The sequence below is a fragment of the Lissotriton helveticus genome, chromosome 1_2, assembly GCF_964261635.1.
Source record: "Lissotriton helveticus chromosome 1_2, aLisHel1.1, whole genome shotgun sequence".
Lineage (NCBI taxonomy): Eukaryota > Metazoa > Chordata > Amphibia > Caudata > Salamandridae > Lissotriton > Lissotriton helveticus.
This window is the reverse complement of record NC_136058.1, coordinates 81,958,168-81,979,248: the sequence shown is the minus strand read 5'-3', so window position 1 is coordinate 81,979,248 and position 21,081 is coordinate 81,958,168. Positions and strand designations below refer to the sequence as shown.

General features: G+C 45.7%; 1 protein-coding gene across 1 annotated transcript in view; it reads right to left on the bottom strand.

Annotated features, from left to right (window-relative positions):
- The window catches only part of DNAI4 (dynein axonemal intermediate chain 4), a 496,013-nt gene that overhangs the window by 24,330 nt on the left and 450,602 nt on the right, over window positions 1-21,081 (bottom strand). The window lies entirely within an intron of this gene.

Genomic DNA, 21,081 nt, shown 5'->3' with positions numbered 1-21,081 from the left:
CCCACAGAATCCGTGGGGTCTACACTACAATTGATAGTGATTCTTGCTGCCTCCCAGCCATCTTGCACCACTTGCAATAACTCATTCCTGGCTACCTCTGGTAGAGTAGGCAGCTTCTGCACCACGGAATCCCATAAAGCATGTGAAAACCTACCTATAACACATGTAGTGTTAAGAGATCTCAAAGCCGAGCTTACAGCAGAAAATATATTCCTCCCACAACGTTCTAACCACCTGGATTCCTTTCCTGATGGGACTAAAGGAAGGGCATTAGGGTCAGAAGAAGGTGTATCTGCTTTAGCCACCAGTTCTTTTGTAGTGGAATGTCGCAGGAGACAATGAGGGTCTCCCGGGGAAGAATGATGCCTATGGCCCACAGCTCATTTAACGACAACAAGGGACCCCAAAATAAGTCAGCAGGGACCATGGGGAGCATACTTTTTTTACAACAACATCGGTCCCCAACATTGAAAAATTTCAACACAAGGATAAAATATAGACAGAGTCAATCTATATTTTTAGAAAGGCATGTCCAGCCGGACAGTGGTCTTTCAGAGATTTTACTCAGAATACACGTATTCAAATCACATAGAGATACCTTCCAACAATCAACCAGTGTGGACCACAAGCCTGTGTCCAGTACTAACAGAGCAGGTACAAAAAGGGTTGATGTAGACAGCAAAGAAGGGCTTTGTAAGGCGAAAACACGTTACTCTATCAACAATACAATTGTACAGAGTATTACAGTCATGCACTTGACATTCAGTAGTAATCACAATTCGGTTTCAGTGCATTAAAGGTCGACGGCGTTTCGGACCCCTATTAAATCTCAGGGTCCATCATCAGGACAGATACAATGAAAAGCCTTAGGGTAATTAAGCCTCTTAATGCCTAAAAGGGGGGAAAAGGAAATATTTACATTTAAGTACAAGAACAGCGTTTGCATGATAGAGAGCATTGTAAGGAGACAGTGATTTAAGTGTGACCAGTGGACGGCGCAATACCAGTCATTAGTGTCAAGTGAGCTATGGTGATCGGTGCATGAATATTTATAAGGTAAACCTAATGTGCAGCCGTGATGAGGGCGGCGGTACAGTAAATACGGTAGTGAAAGTGTCCAGTGAAGCAGTCAATGCAAAGAAGCCCGACGTGGCTCCGAATAATACCGTACTGACTGAAAAGGGAATATCTCGCAATGAGGGAGTGACGGCTGGTAACAAGAGTCCAAGCGCTAACCAAAACGAGATGCGTGATAGTGTAGGTTTACACGAAGTAGGCGTGGGGAGTCAAAAAAGCGGGACCAAACGCTCACCGGGACACCTCAAGGTATAGAGGCTCAATCCTCGGGTAGCGGAATTGCACGCGTTCACCCTGGACAGGCGAAAGAAAATAATGAGAACAATTCCATACCAATTATCACAAGTGCGCGGGAGAAAACAGGGCGAGAGTGTCTAACTTACCACAATCGGGTGACGGGAGCCGCGGAATTCAATGGAGTCCGTCGGCTGCCAGGATACCTGGTAGAAGGGGAAGGAGTTACCAATTTGAATCACCACCGCGGTTTAGCACGGATAGGGAGGGTGGGGCGAAACTGCTTACCGGGTTAGTCGGTCTGGAGATGCATTTCCTGGCGTGCTCAGAGCAGAGTGTTAGTCTATTTTTCCTGAGTAAGGAAGGAATGGAGGGATAGAAAAATGTGAAAAAATGTCCTAAATTTCTTCCTTGTATGATGCATGTACTAGATATATGACCTGCATTGTTGGTAATCACATGCCTGGATGTAATAAGGGTGTCAGCATCATGAAAGACGATAAAAACACCATAGCCCTTGATCTGCAAAAATAATTGGAAGCAGATGTTAGAGACATACTGAAATGCCGATATTGAGTTAAATAAAAGTTCCAAGGCACTAAAGGGAAACGGGGATGAGAAAAAGTAGAATAAAAACTATGCCACGTCCTATTATAGAATAGTGATACCTTGTTTTTCTCCCCTTATATACAGAATGAGGGTGTTAATCAATAATTTTTGATGCCGGTGACCCCAAAGAAACGGCAGTCCTGAAGAAGGTGCTACAGAATCAAGTGTCCACAGCACCGAAACGCGTCGACGCATTTATATTTCCTTGTAGAATCCAAGTAGGGTCTAGGGGGCAATAGATATCCACATGTTGGCGACACTATTGACTGTACCGTGTATATACATAAGGACCATTGGATCTAACTAAAATTGTGGCAAAGGGATCTATAGACCACAACATAAAGGTTTTTTTTTCCGTATTAAATTTTGTTGATTGTTGAAATTGCTTTTCCAATTGTTTGTGATATATTTAGCTACTATAAATGAAATGGTATTTGTTTTGATGTCTATTATGAATTTTTTATGATGTTTTATGATGTTTTATGAATTTTTATGATTAATTGTTTCTTTTGCACTGTACTTATTCAAAGTTCCTTTGAATTTTTAAATCATTTTTGTGTAAATTTCAAGTTTCATTAAAAAGATTGTGAACGTTCATTTTTAGTGTGGAAATTTAGCATTAATTAATTCTTCATGAGTGACTGGCCTGGAGTTACAGGTGTGAGTGTTTACCCAGGGATTCCCCTTTGACTGGTGCTCAGAGCAGAGTACTGCAGCAAGCAATAAATTAGCTTCTGATTGGTCCAGAGGTGGGGCATGATAATAGATGACGGACTCCCATAAGCGCCATCTTGGGACAGTGAGGGTGAAGAGTACACGGTGACGTGAAAGGACAGTGACGTGCTTTAAAGAAAGGACAGTGACGTGCTTAAAAGAAAGCATGTAAAATACATTTTTAAAATAGAATACAAGTCTGACTGCAGACAGCACCAAGTTCTTGATAAGTGACACGCTTAAGAAAAAGCATACAGATAGTGCAACAACGATACATATTTACAACAGAAAGATAGGTCTGACTCCAACCAGCACCAAGTTTCAGATAAGGGCAGTCCATTCATCTTGAAGGTTTAGCCCAGAGTTAAGACTATCAGTCTTCAAGATCCATTTGAGTTCCTCCCTGTTCAAGAGGCGTGTAAGATCACCACCCCTGGGTGAGATGATGATTTTGTGAGATCACAGTCCAGCGGATGTCATTCTCCGAATGTCCTTTCTCCAAGAAATGTTCTACCAAGGGGGCGTTGGGTGTTTTACACCTGATACGACTTCGGTGTTGAGAAATCCTATGGCCCACAGCTCAGCCAACTGGAGCTCCTGACACAGGCTTTGCCCAAGCTCCCAAAAGTATATCAAACAGAGACTCATCAAAAGAGAGTACAGGTTCCACCCCCGTCTCACCTTGATCAAAAATATTCACCAAGGGATCCGTGGATGATTCCCCTATGTGTAATTGACAATCCAACACTACAGCTGCCCTCTTCAATACGTCAGCCAACGAGGCACTTTCCTCTGTTGGCATACTAGGTGGGGAAAGTAAATCTGAAACTGGGGAGGCCTCTAAGGAACTAACCTCATCCAGTTCAGCCAGCCATTTGCAAACAACAGGAGGCTGGACCACATCATGGAAAAGATTTGCCTCCCAATATTCTCCCCTTCTTTTTCTAAACTGTGTATTCCCGCAGGAAAAACAGACAAGGGCTGAAAAACACCAAAAGGACAGCCCAAAGAAGCCAGCACTGTCAGCACCTCGCCTGACACCATCTGACCCCGCTGCAGCGTTGTTTCGACATCAGAAATAGGAATGGGATCGAAGTCTACCGGCGCCGCCAACATCGCCAGCTAACTGGGCACCATAACGCCAGGGTCGGCGTCAACCCATGTCGCTGACTTCTGCGGCTGAATGGACGCTGAAGGTGTGAAGCCCAAAGGCTTGTGCACCAGTGCCATCTCGAATCCAGATTCAGAGACCTCGGCTGTCAAAGGCAAACCCGCCTGTGATGAACCAGCCAGGGTACCTCCTGCCTTCTTGGGGCCTGAGTGCGCAACAGAGGGAGACTGATGCACAAAAATCCTATGCAGGGTAAAATAGTATTCCCGCATTTAGGCTAGAGTCCCCTCGGCTAAGGAATACTTAGGGAGGCACAGGGAAGACTCTTGTAAGTGCTCCTCAACTAACGGTTGGGAGAAGGCATCAGACTTATAGTTTGACCATTGGGTTCTCTGAACCTTCACTGACGTCAATGGAGGCGACCCCTCACCCGAAGGACTCCTCAAGTGGGTCCTGGACTGCATTTGGAGTGGCGTTGCCGTGCTTTATCAGAAAAGTGCACCATCAGGAGTTTCATACGGTGCTCCTTCAATGCCTTTAATCGAAAACGCTGTCAGGAACCACATTCCTCAGAGTCATGGAGTTCTCTGAGGTACCATAAAAATAGGTTATGCAGATCCATGATTGATGTCTGTCTATCACAAGTTCTGCAGGGTTTAAACCCAAACATCATAGTCTGAAAATAGCACACGGTTCTCTTGATAAGATGTCAAGATGGGCCTGAAAAATGACCTGAACTTTTGTATTTATTCCGGTCAAGTGCGACCAGATGTCCCCGGTTACCGCTTTATGCTTTTAAGCACTATATTTCAAGATATTCTTTAAAAATTCATAACTCAGGTTCTACTTATTGTATTTTTGTCTGGTTTTGTTCAATAAGTTACGCTCTATTTTTCTGTGAAATACTTTTGAGTGGTGTTTCCACTGTTTCACTGTTTTAATTAATGCACAAATACTTTAGACATTGCCTCCAAAATTAAGCCTGCCTTCTCTGTGCCAAGCTAGTAGATGGGGAGCACAGGTTAATTTATGATGTGTATCTGACTCACCCGGACTAGGATTGTGGTTTATACTTGGATAGGATGAACACCTCCGCCAGCAAGGTACCCAATTTTTAACATTGGTGATCAGCGGTGAGGATAGGACTTGTGTTTGTGCAGTGCCTTACAGTAATTTGATGTACACTACCACCCATATCTATGACCAATTCAAGTCATTTCCTCCTGATTGGCATTTTTGTTTTGGTTCTTTCTGACTGGCATTTTTTTATTTTTCTATTCTTCTTGATTGGCATTGTTGCTTCTTCCTAAAACCATGTCTCTATCTGGAGGTTCTACATCTTCACCTGCAAAAATTGATTTTGAGCTGGCCAAATTTAAGGGGTGCACTGTGATGCAGCTCAAGGATTAATGCAATGACTTTGGGCTTCAAAAGGTGGGGCTGCAAAAGGCACTGAGAGTCTGGTCAGAAGCCCATACTGCATTAAAAGTGACCCCAGCGGAGGATGAGGATCTGAAAGAGGAGCAGGATGAGGAAGATGATTTGGACAAGGACCCAGAGAAGGGTATGGGATTGCTGCCTGTGGAGGAGGGGCAATATCCTTCCAGGATTGGTGATTCCACCCTGGGCAGAAATCAGGGCGACATCCAGAGGCCTGTCCCCAGAGGGTCTGGAGGGCAGGAGGGAAGAAAGAAGGTGCGCATGCGAGGAATGCGCATGAGCAGGCTCCTGCACATGTGCAGTTTCAAGAAGGCGCGATAGACCAGGAAGAGATGTCCCCGCAATAAGGTAAGTTTTTAAAATCTTATTTCAGGCTTTAATCTGTTTTTTATTGTGGGCGGGAGGGTGTCACATAACGGAAATTTGCAGAGAGGCACGGAAATTGGTTCATTTTCCGTGTCTCTCTGCGAAAGTCCATTACGCGACTTCCGCCCACCCCTAGAAGAAAGGAAGCTAAAATTGGAGCTTGCCAAGTTAAAAATAGAAGCAGAGCAAAAGAGTTTGGCTCTGGAAACAGTGCAGAGAAAGTTGGCAATGGAGGAGTGCATTGCTTTGGAGCGTTTGGCTCTTGAGAGGAGCCTTAAGGACCAGGCCCTTATGGCCAGGCAGGCAGAGCCAGCAGTGATGGTGGCAGCATTTCCTCAGTGTCCTCTGAAAGGAGGGTCCACATACCCAAGGGGTCAGTGTCTGACTTTGTGGTGGGAGACAACATAAACAGATGGTTTGAGGCTTATGGGAGTGCTTTACAGATGCACACAGTCACTGAGGAGGATTGGGGAGCTAGTCTGTGGAGGCACATCACTAGTGAGGGGAAGGACACCCTACTGGCCCTAGAGGGGAGTGACGGGGTGACGTATCCCCCATGAAGGAGGCCCTAATCAGGAAGTTTGATCTGACTTCAGAGAAGTACGAACAGATGATGAGGGACAGTCAGAAGCTACCCCAACAGACCTGGGTTGATTGTGTAGAAATATTTTACCAGGCACTTGATGGTTGGGTGAAGGACAGTGGATACATGATTACCAGGGGCTGTATAATTTGATTGCACCAGAGCCCATGTTCATCCCTTGCTTTGCCGATCTGCATCACCATCTCCTTGATAGTAGGCTCCCTGACACCAGGGAGCTTGCTAAGGAGGGGGACTGCTGGGTCATTACCAGGGTCCACAAGAAGGTATCTGGGGGACATCACAACAAGGGTGGGCAGGGTCCTCACCAGAAGAAGAAGGAGAAGTGGGGCAAAAATAAAACAAGTTGTATAAAGGGCCACAAACTGGGGGCCAGGGCTCCCATACCCTTACTGAGAAGAAGAAATGGTCCCTGACAGTAGGTCTGATGGGACGTACTTTGATTGTCAGCAGGAAGGGCATTTCAAGTTTCCCAGGCATGCACAGCCCCCCCACCAGTGGGAAATCAGTGGGGTTGATTAATGTAGCGCTTGAGGAGGAGACTGTCCTAGATAGTTTGGGAGAATAGTGTAGAGGTTACCCTAGTGTCCCTGTGTGACAGAGAGGCGTTGTAGAGAACCCACATGCCTGAAAATTATAGAAAGTACAGTCAGTGGGTCATCATCAATGGGCAGAGGGTGGAGACTCTGAGCGACACAGGATCTAGCATGAAAACCATCAAGTGTCATCTGGTGTCTTCAGAGTACCCGTGGGCAGAAAACTCTGCTCCGCTAGCGGAGCATGCAGATTTTTGCATAGCGTTCAGCTGAGAATGCAAAGTTTATGCAAAACTCTGACGCCGCAGCGGAGCAGAGTTCAGAACCGAACCCTCCTCGCCTCCACCCCCTCAATTAATATTTTTAAAATAAAAATAAAAATTAAGGTAAATTAAACACATTTATCTTTATCACGGTGTCTCTGGGCTGCCGTCCTCCTCCTCGCTGTAGTCCTTCAGAATATCCTACGTCAGACGTACGTCATGGTAGGACGTACGCATGCAGGCGCAGTCCTACCCACGACGTAGTCTGACGTAGGGGATTCTGCAGGAACACGGCAAGGAGGAGGAGGGCAGCTGGAGACGTCAAGATCAAGGTTAGTGTGTTTAATTTACCTACATTTATTATATTTCTTTTAAAAATATTTATTGAGGGGAGTGGAGGCGCAGAGGTCCACAGAGTTTTTTCCCAACTTCGTGGAGCACCAGCGTAGAGCAACTATGCTGGCTCCGCCCGGGCTTACTTCAAAGCAGGTAGTCCCTAATGTGTTCCACCAAGTTGTTGCTGCTGACAACCACGAGAATCACTACCCAGTGGCTCTGGTTCCCTTTTTAATGGGGGTGGGGGGCGTGCTCCTAAGGAAGTGAGCGATAGGGGCAGGGGAGAGCCAGGACAAGTGGGCCTTCTCCAACACTGGATGACGCTGTGACACGGGCCATAGTGATGCCTGCAGCGAGAGGCGTGACGTTCCAGCGACCTAGGTAAGGCCTATAGCACCCCTTGGCGTGCCCACACCCCCCACGGGATTGGAGGGAGCGGCCCCCATCTCAGGCTCACACTGCATGCAGCTGCTGATCATGGGGGCTGACACCCATAGAGACAGCATACCCCCGAACATTGCACTAAGCCCAACCTGGAGAGACGTTAAGCCGCTGCCCTGCTGCCTGCTGGGATCCTGATGCCGTCAAAAGTACTCTACCCACCAGCGCAACCTGATTACCCATGAGCCCACAAGTAACACGAAGAAGCTAGGCCAGCTGCCTCGCCCCCGGGGCTAGACCCTGGGCTTGGCTGAAGCCTGCTTGAACAACACCAGGAATGTGGAGTGGTGCCACCTGAGACTAGATACCCTGGTTACGCACTAGTCCCACACACTGCAGATTCGCACTAGTCCCACACACTGCGGATTGACTGGGGGACACCAGGCAGGTAGAGATACACACCTATGAATCCCCACGAGGTGTGATCTGGAGCTTTGAGGACCTGACCAGCTAAGAGGGGAAGATGGCGATGGCCTGCACTATCAAGGAAATGCTCTCTGGGCACATCAGGCCCCTTCGGGAGACCGCACTGCTCCCCCTGAACCATCGCGGACCCAAGAGGAAGCTATAGCGGAGAAGTCTGTGACCTGCTTCTTCCTTGAATCCTTTTTTATGTCCCTCAGAGAAGATCTACATTCGGTCAACCGGGACTTATCCCAGGACATCAGGGAAGTTAGAAGGGAATTGGAGTCCCTGGGAGATCGCGTTGCAACCCTGGAGGAACAGGGGAATGACCAAGAGAAGGGAGTGGAGTCCCTACAATAGGAGTTCATTCGCCTCCTTGAACAACAAGTGGATCTTCAGGCCCATGCTGAGGACCTAGAGAACAGATCTCATTGGAATAATATATGTATAGAAGGCGTGGCATCCAAAGCAGAGGGCAAAAACATCTTCACCTGTGTTGGGTACCTCTTCCGCCACATTCTGGGGGCATCTCCCAAGATAGTCGTTAAAATTTACCACGCCCAATGGGTCGGGGGAGCGCGGCCAGACTGGGCTCATAGGCAGACATTTTAGTTTGCATTTATGACTGCCAGGTGAAGGAAGAAATACTGCGCAAGGCCCGGGAGAAACACCCTCTCCACTCCAAGGACCAATCAAGCAATCAATCAATGCATTTGTAAAGTGCACTACTCACCCATGAGGGTCTCAAGGCACTAAGGGGGAGGGGGTAAGAGCTGATACTGCTCGAACAGCCAGGGCTTGAGAAGTCTCATGAAGGTCAGCAGGTCCTGGGTCTGTCGCAGGCGGATGGGGAGGGTGTGCCATATCTCGGCGTCAAGGTGGGAGAATGATCTGCTGCCGGTGGTCGATCGGTGGATGGGTGGAACAGTGGCGAGGGCAAGGTCAGCAGAGCGAAGCTGATGGTTCGGGGTGTAGAAGGTGAGTCGTTTGTTGAGGTATGCTGGTCCGGCGTTGTGGAGTGCTTTTTGAGCGTGGATGAGGAGCTTGAAGGTGATCCTCTTGTTGATGGGGAGCCAATGCAGGTCTCTCAGGTGGGCAGTGATGTGGCTGTGGTGGGGGATGTCGAGGATGAGGCGTGCGGAGGCGTTCTGTATGCGTTGAAGTCTTTTCTGGAGTTTGGCCATGGTTCTCGCGTAGAGGGCATTGCCGTAGTCCAGCCAGCTCCTGACGAGGGCCTGGGTGACCGTCCTTCTGATTCCGGTGGGGATTCATCTGTAGATCTTGCAAAGCATGCAGAGGGTATTGAAGCAGGAGGAGGAGACGGCATTGACTTGCTAGGTCTTTGAGAGTAATGTATCCAGGATGAACCCCAGGTTGCGTGCGTGGTCGGTGGGAATCGGTGCAACTCCCAGCGCTGCCAGCCACCAGGAGTCGTCCCAGGCGGATGAGATGGAGCCGAGGATGAGGACCTCTGTCTTGTCTGAGTTTATTTTCAGGTGACTCTTCTTCATCCATTCTGCAACGTCCTTTATTCCTTCCTGGAGGTTAGTTTTGGCAATGGCGGGGTCCTTGGTGAGGGATAGAATCAGCTGGGTGTCATCAGTGTATGAGATGACGTTGAGGTTGTGCGATGGTGGCTAGCGGTGCCATGTAGATGTTGAAGAGTGTCGGGCTGAGGGAGGATCCTTGGGGTACGCCGCAAGTGATCTTGGTGGCTTCGGATCAGAATAGAAGGAGGCGGACTCTCTGGGTTCTGCCAGTGAGGAAGGAGGTGATCCAGTCCAGGGCTTTGTCATGGATCCCCGCGTCGTGGAGGAGTGTGCGTAGGGTGTGGTGGCACACAGTGTTGAAGGCTGCTGAGAGGTCCAGGAGGATGAGGGCCACAGTTTCGCCGTTGTCCAGCAGGGTCCTGATGTCGTGGGTGGTGGCGATGAGGGCGTTTTCGGTGCTGTGGTTGCTGCGGAATCTGGATTCGGATGAGTGCAGAGTGTTGTTCTCCTCGAGGAAGTGGGTCAGTTGCCTGTTGACAATCTTCTCAATGACTTTTGCCAGGAATGGGAGCAGGGAGATGGGCCAGAAGTTATTGAGGTCCTTTGGGTCTGCCTTGGGTTTCTTGAGTAGGGCGTTGATCTCGGTGTGTTTCCAGTTCTCCGGGAAGGTGGCGCTCTCAAAGGAGCTGTTGAGGATCTTCCAGAGTTGGGGTGCGATGATGGAGCTTGCTTTGTTGAAGATGTAGTCAGGGCAGGGGTTGGATGGTGAGCCGGAGCGGATGGTGTTCATGATTTGATGGTATTGTCGTCGTTGACGTGGTTCCAAGAGAGCAGGAGGCCGGTGTTGCTGGGGGGCGGTGAGTTAGAGGTGTCGGTGGCTGTCGGGGGGGTCTGGGTATTGAAGCTGTTGTGGATGTCTGTGATCCTGCGGTGAAAGAAGTTGGCTAGGGAATCGCAGAGGTCGTGCGACGGCAGGATGTCGTTGGAGCTGGAGCTGGGCTTGGCAAGTTCCTTCACGATGTTGACCAGACAGCAATGCTCTTTCAAGACCTGGCAGCAATTACACTGCAGCGACAGTGTGAGTTCAAACCAATCAAATAGCATCTACGGGATGAGGGGGTGACCTACTACTGGGGACACCCCTTTCGCATCAGTTTTCACTTGGAAAGGAGACTTTACCAATTGCGGTCCTTGACAGAAACTTGCCAGATCCTCCCATCGACCTCAACACAGAGGGGTTTGTGCTGGTGTCCTCCCTACCCCACTCACGGAATCGCAGACCCCATAGACGGGGCCACGGGTTGGGGAGAGGGGTGGCATGGCCGGACCCTGTGGAGATAGCAGAGGGACCACAAGCAGCACTGCAGTCAATCTCCGAGGTCCTGGCCAAGACGGATGACCCGTAGGGTAACTGGCAATGATTGGTATCTGAGTAGCATGCTTGCTGGGCAGGATAGGGTGGAGGTTGGAATCAGTGGCCACATTTTGGATCCTTCATCTCTGACTCTTCGAAACCGAGATACTGTAGTCCACCTCATGTTCCGAATATGTTCTATTCTTGTTTATGTCTTGATGGGGTTTTTAGGTTGGGGTTTGCACTCATGTTTACAATGGATGCACCTTGCTATCTGCACGACACCTCCCAGGGCCTGGATACTTGACACCAGGCCATGCGTTAGCTATGAACTACCTCACTCTATAGCTATTCACAATACACCCATCAAATGCTGGTTACCACTCTTAAGGTACTCACCCTGAATGTAAAGGGTCTCAATAGCCCAGTGAAACACAAAGCAATTCTGTCATACCTAGAGAATTATGGGGCGGACACATGCTACTACAAGAGACACATCTCCTTTTGAGAGATTGCCACAGTCTCTGCACTCGGGTATTTCCTCATCAGTTCTTCTTCTCCACTTCTTTCAAGATGTGGGGTGGCCATACTAGTGGCGCAATCCATCTAGGGGAAAGTGGGACACAAAGAGGTGGAGCTGAAGGGCAGACTGCTCACCTATCAGTTCACACTTGGGGATCGTTTTTTGGGAAAAAGGGGACCCCTACATACTGTTCCGTTTGCTATTCGTAGGGAGTACATGAACTAGTAGGAAAGGAACTAAATAGCAAACTAATTATAGTTGTACCGCCCTAATACTTAAACTCATAATGTCAAGCGACCTTAAATAAGTATTGGCTGAGACAAAATGATGTATCAAAATCTGGAGACCATTTTATTTATAATTATTTCTCCTTCTATATTTTTTCTCTTTTTTTGACTATTTTTTGTAATGAAAATATATTGTTTACATAGATTACATTCATGGAAGTTTTGAAGAAGGCAATGCGGTGGAATTGTGTTCAATTCCACCGCATTGCCTTCTTCAAAACTTCCATCGACCGAATATATTGTATAGCACTGTTTATTTTCCCTATTTATGTTGTTATGTGAATATTTGTAATGTATGCAATTGAATGTAATCTATGTAAACAATTTAAGGTCGCTTGACATTATGAGTTTAAGTATTAGGGCGGTACAACTATAATTAGTTTGCTATTTAGTTCCTTTCCTGCTAGCACACTTGGGGATCGGCCTTTTATAGTAGCTTCTATATACACACCTAATGAAGTCCAGGAGACTATCTTGCGCACAACGTTAGCTGCGGCACTCTCTATTGTGGAGAGAGGAGCTCTGTTAGGGGGGAACCCTAATCTAGTTTTTGAACGCTAACTTAGATAAGTCAAAATATAACACGAACACCTGGCTCCGTACAAGCCTACACTCCTACTATTTATGGAGTAACGAGCAGACTATTCTTTTATCTGTCAAAAGAGAATTTTTATTAAGTAGTCTTCAAACTGATCAAAAACTATTTTTTCAAAAGACTGAAAAAGAAACACATATTTCTCAAATTGACACAGAAACCATCACATATAAATAACATATTTCACAGTCAAAAACAAATTGAACATATGTCAAAATAAGAATTATTTCAACAAATTATAACAAACGACAAGATCACTGAATAAATACAAACATGAAACAAACACAAAAAACATTTAAAGCTTGCATCATCTATGAGAAAACACAAAAGTATTTGTGAAAAGTGTCCAATTTTATGGACTGAACTTGTTATTTCAGCAAGAATATCACAAAAGTGTTAGAAATAATGAATTAATCTTTAATACATCCAACGCTAAACGCATTTAGATTTAACTAAATGCCTCTCGAAATGCCTCTCGAAATGCCAACGTGTTTCAAGATCCAGGCTGGATAGTACTGGGACTCTCGTAATGGGTTCAAACAACTAAGACAAGTACGTTTGTTTGCTACTTACCTGCAATTCTTTGACCACAAGCTAATCCATGAATATTAATTTAATATATGATGGCAAGCCTAATGCGTTCACGCTTGCTTTTCAAGAAACATTTCCGGTGAATGTGAGCTTGCTTGCTTTTGAGCAGAAGAAAAGCCTGCCTTTTGCAGAGTCTATTATCCGACTAACTCTTGTATAGTAAGTCCACATGACAACTGATTTTAAATCGTACAGTACAGCCTGTTGATAAACATTTCTTTTAATGAATACAACATCTTTTCCCCTTTTTGTAAATTTGTGAGTCCCCCTTTGAATAGTTCCGGTCCATGCTCCGCAGCCTTTGTGCCAGGTACATTTACAGAAATTATTTTTACCGGCATTTAAAGGTTTAGAGGCAAGTAGAGAATAGAGTAGATGTTTACATTTTATGAATGATCTTCTCTTGCAGAATTACACACAGTTAAAAGTGTGCACGTGGCGCTTTAAAGCTACGGTAGAACAAGTCCACTGACATATAGAATCAACAAACTGGAGCGGCTGCTCCTACTCCAAGATTCAGGTACACAATAAATCAGCCATAGATATGAGAGAGAAAGGTAGCTTGGGGTTGATGCTGTTGCTGCATGATGTTTTTCTTTTTTTGTTGTTTTAGAATATCCCGATCATTTGTTCGAAGCCCTGACAAGAGTCCCAGTACTATCCAGCCTGGGTCTTGAAATGCGTTGGCATTTCGAGAGGCATTAAGTTAAATCTAAATGCGTTTAGTGTTGGATGTATTAAAGATTAATTCATTATTTCTAACACTTTTGTGATAATCTTGCTGAAATAACAAGTTTAGTCCATAAAATTGGACACTTTTCACAAATACTTTTGTGTTTATCATAGATGATGCAAGCTTTAAATGTTTTTTGTATTTGTTTCATGTTTGTAATCATTCAGTGATCTTGTTGTTTGCTGTAATTTGTTGCATATAATTCTTATTTTGACATATGTTCAATTTGTTTTTGACTGTGAAATGTGTTATTTATATGTGATGAAATATGCTGTCTTTTTCAGGCTTTTGAAAAAAATTGTTTTTGATCAGTTTAAAGACTACTTAATAAAAATTCAATTAGGACAGATAAAAGAATAGTCTGTCTGTTAATCCATAAATAGTAAGAGTGTAGGCTAGTACGGAGCCAGGTGTTTGTGTTGTAATTTGAATTTTGAATAGCCCTACCTGGTAACGGTCCTTTGGGCTTAACCCCTATTGTTGTTAGTAACTTAGATAAGTCAGCACTGCGACACGGGCAGACTGGGTTATTTCCGAAGGGTGGTAGAGGGAACTGGGGCTCCGGGATCTATGGAGAGACTTCCACCCTGAGGCATGTGAGTTCACCTTTTTCTCCCATGCACATAAGACATATGCTAAATTAGACTACCTCCTTGGCTCAACAGACTTACAAAGCCTGGTCACAGGGACCTAGATTCTCCCAGGGGCTCTCTCCGAAAATTTAGCAGTTACACTCTCTCCCACACCGATCATGGTGCCTATGTCAAACAATGTTACATCACCCTGAAGTGGTGTCCCAGATCCAAAAGGCTATCACTGTTTATCTCACTCTTAACGAAACACCCAAGGTCTCCATTGTGACCCTGTGGGGAGTGCTTAAAACGGGTGAACTAACAGCTATCTCGGCTGCCAACAACAAACAGTGTAAGGAGAAAAGAAACAGCCTTTCTGCCCAGGTCAAAGATCTGGAACACATAAACCAACGCACTGGTGCACTGAGAATCTGGTGCCAACTAGCCGCATTGTGCTCCCAATTAGGTAGTCTAGATCTTGACCGTGTGGAGTATGCAGCACTCTACTTCTGTCCACTCCTATTATGTCGGAGGGGACAAACTGTGTGCCCAACAGCAATCTTCGGGAATACGCTCTTTACATAGACATGATAAAGGACTGATCACTAATGATAAGGACATAGCAGACTCTTTTAAAAATGTCAAGGAGCAGTTATATTCTAGTCAACTCCTGGATCCCGCAGATAGCATTGCCTATCTTCAAAACGCAAACACATCTTGCCTGACACTAGATCAAGCAGAGGCTCTAAATGACGAAATACACCCAAGGATGTCATATCAGCTATAACCCACTTAAAACTAGCAAAATCGCCAGGCCCGGACGGATAACCTCCTTCTTCTATAAAACTTTCTGCCACCCTCTAGCTCCCATCCTCACCAGGTTTTTCAACTCCTTTGCCTCTCCCAGCCCGGTTACCACCTCAATGCGGGCAAGGACATGCAACAGTGTAGTTCCTACTGGCCTATTTCTTTGTTAAGCATGGACCCCCAACTGTTCACTGGCATTTTGGCTGGCAGACTAGGCTCGCATATGCCCTCGATTATAGATCTGGACCAGGCTAGGTTTATTCTCCACAGGCTAATTCTTATTGACGTGAGCCTATATGGTCTCTCTTTAGTAACACTCTAGCAACAAATCTTTTCAAGTGAATGATTAAACAGACTTACAACACCAAACACATTTAACACCTCATAGAGAAGGCAGTGCATACCCCGAGCGAGCTCATGCTTCTAGGGATCGATGCTAAGAAGGCCTTCGACAGAGTGCACTGGCCTTTCTTAGAGCAAGTCCTGATTCACTTCAGACAGGGCGAAATATTTAGGACGTGATTCCTGAATTGCTATCACTTACCCACCATGAGGGTACAGGTTGACGGCCAGACCTCTGACTCCTTCTTAATCGCTGTCACTCCTTGTATCTGCTCTCTATATGGAGCCCCTATCCCAGAGGGTAAGAATATACCCTCAAATCACAGGAGCTGTCTTTGGAAGGGAGAAACATACATTAAGCCTGTATGCCGATGATGTGTTAGTGACCCTGGATAAACTGGCCACAGCCTTGCCACCATTCTTGATGGAACTGGAGGTGTTAGGCCTGGCATCGGGCTTCTGGGTTCATGTAGAAAAATCACAAGCATTAGGTCTTTCTATACCCCCAGCATTAGTGACCCACCAAATTACGCAACACCCCATTCAGTGGAAAACCACTGCACTCCGGTACCAGGGGATCAAATTGGCGCCCACACTCCAGTTGACTTCCTCTACAATCTATCAATCCGTCTATCGACAGGTCAGAAGTGAACTAGCTCTCTGAAGACATCACCAAATATCTAAGCTGGGCCAGATAGCGGCAGCCAAAATAACCTTACTCCCCAAGAAACTCTATTTCAAACACTACTGCATGCCCGACCAAACGGAATGCTTACTAAACTACAGACGATGTTACTCCAATTTCTCTGGATGAGGAAAGAGGTAAGCTACCTCCCACCCGGAGAAGGGGGATTTGGCATACTGGATCTCCACTCAAACTATAAGGCAGCTCAGAGGTGGTACCAGGTGGAATTGCACCAACCTGAGTCTGAGAAACATTGTTTTTTCAAAGATATGGCGGTAGTGGGCTCCTCTCTTTGGAAGGTCCCCTTCCTTGAAAAAGCACACAGACCGGGAAATCTATATCTCTCCTCTATCACACAGGTGACAATGGAAGCATGGGATCAAATGATTATCAAATGTGGACTGACTTCCTTCCCCTCTCCTATAACACAATTGTTTGATAATCCAGATTTTACCACTGGGCTCATCCAAGATCGTGTATGTTGTGGATGCGAACTGAATGCCGCTCAATGGGGCCTATGCTAGATAAAGAAGGGCCGATTCCCTTCTGACCAACTAAGCACAGACTTTAGCTCCCAGAATCAGAAAGACTCCATTACCTTCAACTCTGTCACTGGCTGTTACACCTAAGCAACAGACCCAACATTCAGAGGCACCATGCGCCATACGAGAAATGGCTGATCACCGATTCTTCAGGGAAACGGCTCATCTCTGAGATATACACATTCCTGAACCAGCGCAACAGACTCACTTATTAGGCCAACCAAAACAGGTGGTAACAAGACTTAGGCTGGCAGTTGGGTGAAAGGGAATAGGGGGACATATACTACAGGGCGTGACACACCACTAGCATCACCTCTCTCACCGGAACATTCTTACAAATCACTTCATATTGGTATTTCACACCTGTCTGATGACATAGAATGTAACTAGACGTGAGTGTTGGAAGGGCTGTGGAGACCAAGCAACCCTAATTCATATATGGTGGGACTGCCCTCGGCTCCAGTCATGCTGGACACAAGTAGTCGATGAAATCGACACCCTTCTTTAAAACGCAAATACCCAGATTCCCCTCCTATATTTTGTTAGGCTTACCTAACCCTCTCACATACCCCTTAAAGTCTAGTCATGGCAGACAGATATGCCTAGTTCTAGGGGCATGCAAAGGATTTCTCTGAAACTCACTAATCAAGCCACATCCTTTGGGACATTTTGGCGCCCTTATCTGTTCCTTCTCTCACAAGATTTCAGGGAATTAACATGTCCACAGTATCTTCGTCTCCTGCGATTGTCAGAAATTAACCCCAGTATCTAACTGGACACACTTTAGTACTGCGTTTGATTGTCGTCTTGCACCTACTAGAGCACAAGTGAACTGAGTCTGGGAAGGTGGGGGAGGCACTGGTGTTGGGTACGTTTTCCTTTTTCCTGTCTATATTAATCAATGCCACAATAATAAGAATTAGCCTTTACCCAGGACATAAGATATGATGCATATACTACTGTCATTGGCATTGATTGAAATAAAGAGATTTGAACCATACTTACTTCCCTCGCCCCAACCTCATCTTTGAACTACTTTCCACTCCCTTATACCTTGCTTCCTTCCATTGCTTGCTTCCTATCGCTACATACTGGTGACTATCTACTAATAAGTTGCTAGTACGACTCTATACTTCGACAAATACCTTCGATAAAACAGCTAATTCGGTATTATAGAGGTAAACTGTTTACAGCAATGAATATTTAGGTGACTTCTTCCAGAGCACTTAAAGCTATGATAATGAGTATGCCCATCATAACCCACTATTAGAGTATATATGGAGGACGCAGAAAACAAGCAAAGATCATTAGTCTTGCAAAAGTAAATTTATAGGTTGAAGGTATTTATGACCTGGCATGTTCAAATCAAAAGCACAGTTTTTGCCAATTTTTTTTTTTACTTTCAACAAAAGGAGACACTGAAGGGCATCTCTGATATCCTGATATTGAGTGTGTAGTGATGGACGCCTGTGTGTCCTCTAGCAATTGCCTATGGTGCTGTAGAATGCTTTCAGAAAGGACTTGTTTCTGACCGGATCGACCTCTAGTAAAAGTACTTTAGCAGAGCAACCTGCTGTGGAAAGGGCTTGTGTCTGATTCGAGGTAGCACCAGTAACAGCCTAAGGAACTGCAGCCTGCTACAGAAAGAAAGTGCGCCTGGTTCGCGGGATGTGGCAGCCGGTGGATGGTGACCTTTGAAAGGGTTGGGGCACAATACTTGCCCCAAATTACTGTGAGCTAGTGAAGTGAGCCTCACGTCTTCAGAGAGGGATGGGAGTCTTGGGATATTCTCCAATAACATCTTTGAAAAAAGTGGGCCAAACAGTGAATTTTATACCACTGTTTTCATATAAAAGTGTTACAAAACTGAGGGCACTTATAAAACATTCCAGTACTATCATGGTGTGTCAATGAAGAACAATGATTAGCACAAGCTGACCCATTGTTTCAAAATGTGCTTATCATTTTGGGACTCCCGACCCAATATGATAAGAGTTGCTTTCAGTGTGACATTGCAAGCGTTGTCCTTTGAATGCCATGCATATGCCATTCTATGAGTACCCTCTTATGCCAAGAATTATGTAAAATAAGCTAGTATCCGAATTTTGCTTATGATGCTGCGTTATGCCATGGGCGACAATACGTCAAAAATTGCCTATAGTATGACAATGCCACCATTTTCTCAAGGTATCCTCCTCTCACCCCCACTCAAATAGGCCATGGTTACACTCCTTGAGGCTAACAATTATATCCAATGTGCCATCACCAGAATGTTGTCATAGGTACCATATGTACCAAGAAATGCCTAAAGAATGCCAGGGTCTGCGTTTTGCCATGGATGCCCACCTACACCAAGAATTGCCTCTAATATGCCAGCTACATAATGTTGCCATGGGTGCTCCTCATTCACTCTTTCTACCTCACTCACACTGATTTCCCCCTCTTTTCCACTCATACTAATCCGCTTTAACTCCCCTTTACTCATTATAACTCGATCACAGTCACTCTCTCACATTCCCCACTCACTCTGACTCCGTGATTCCCACTCTTACTCACATACAACACACACTCTCACAGACTCTCACTCACTCATACTCACCATCACTCAACCCACCTTCCTCATAATCTCACTCACTCCTCTCACACTTAGACACACGCAATCACAAAGACTCAACTCAATCACTCAGACACACACTGATACCCACTGATTTGTATTCATTCTCATTCACTCACGAACACACACACTCACACACACTGTCACTCACACAAACAGAGCAGCAGCACATGTCTTTTTAAAACTTACCTTGCTTTCTCTGTTGGGGACTCCTCCATCCCAGCTAAAGGGCAGGAATTGAGCGCTGGACATAGGCGCCAGCAAGATATGATTCCTATGCTGCTAAGCAGCATGGTCAGATTCACAATGAGAAGCCCCATCTCAAATGCTAGACCAGCTTCTGCAAGGGTTGGAATCACATCCAGTCACCTGCCTACACAATGCTGTGTTTTTAGACAGCACACTGTAAATGGACACTGCCTCATCCCCTTCCACCTCCTCCTCCTTCTCCTCCTGTCACCAGGAGCCTGGAGAGGACCAGGCTGTTGATCTGCATTATGGCAGTGTTCCATAAAACAGAAAGTCCTGTTTTCATAAATAGTGCTTAATTGAATAAATAGTTGTACAGTGGTTAAGGGCAGTATGTGATAGCTTAGAGGGTGTAGGACACTATCCAAATACCCCTGCTGACAAACTATCACTGCATGAGGGATCTTTGGTAATGGCCTAAAGTACTGTAGCTTACACAAGGCAAGAACCAAATGCAACTTAACTGAACTCTGATGGCATGCAAATTCAACATTTGGCTTAGGGATTGTTTGTGTATTCTCGGTCTACTTAAATCTTGCGTTTTTGGCGGGTACAGAGTACGAAAACGGCAATGAGTGGGACCAATCGTGTAACTTGAACAAGCATAAACAAAGCTGATAGGGCTGCCTTTCACTTTTATTTTAAAAAAAAGACCTATTTGCTTTGCAAGTGCTTGTTAAAAAAATAAGCGAGACACTATCTTCTGGATTTTTCAATCCAAAGGGGCCAACCACGCAACATCGTGCAGGTTCCCTTGCAATCTATCCTTCCATTCCCTCATTCCCTAGAATACTTCCCTTTCTGCAGTGTTACAAACCTTGCAGTCCTGACTAACATACAACAAGGATATAGGCCGTGGGGTAATGTAGCCGCATTTTCTTAAGTGCATGCGGAGTATCTCCATTTGTGGTTCGCTGCAGCACTGTGCTTTTCAGCATGGGATGGAAGGCTTGGCGTTCTTTCGTTGGCTGACAGCATGCAAATTGCAGGCACCAAGTGGAAAGAGATGCTGACTTGGATGATGATGGGGGCAGAGTTATGGCGCACCTTTTTTCCTTAGATTCTGTTGAAAAGACAGTCTGATTGGATAATCCTATTAAGATTTTACCCAGTTAATTATTGTGGATATTCCATTTCCTGGCCACAGCCCATTCCTGTCCTGCTCTCTATAAAAAGCATTCAAGGAATAGGATGGAGGAGCTTCACTCCCGTCCCGGGATTTGTCCTGTTTCGGCTGGATTTTCGCTCTACACCATCATATTGGCACTCTGTAATGATAGTCTTGGTTCGTTACAGACTTGTTGGTTCCCAATTGCAAGGTTTTTTTGAAAAAATCCTCTATTAAGGCCTTACGATTCCCAGCCTCCCCAAGCATGATATCTACGTTCACCTTTCAGTAAGGATGTTTCCCACTCCAAGAGCTTTTTCCTCCTTGACAGCGGTTTCTTTTTTAGGACACAATTTCAGGTGGAAATAGCAGTCATTAACAGGAGTTGTGGCTACTGAAAAGGGATCGTCTTTTCCTCAGAATCAAGACTTTCCAACATCTGGCAGACCCGACATG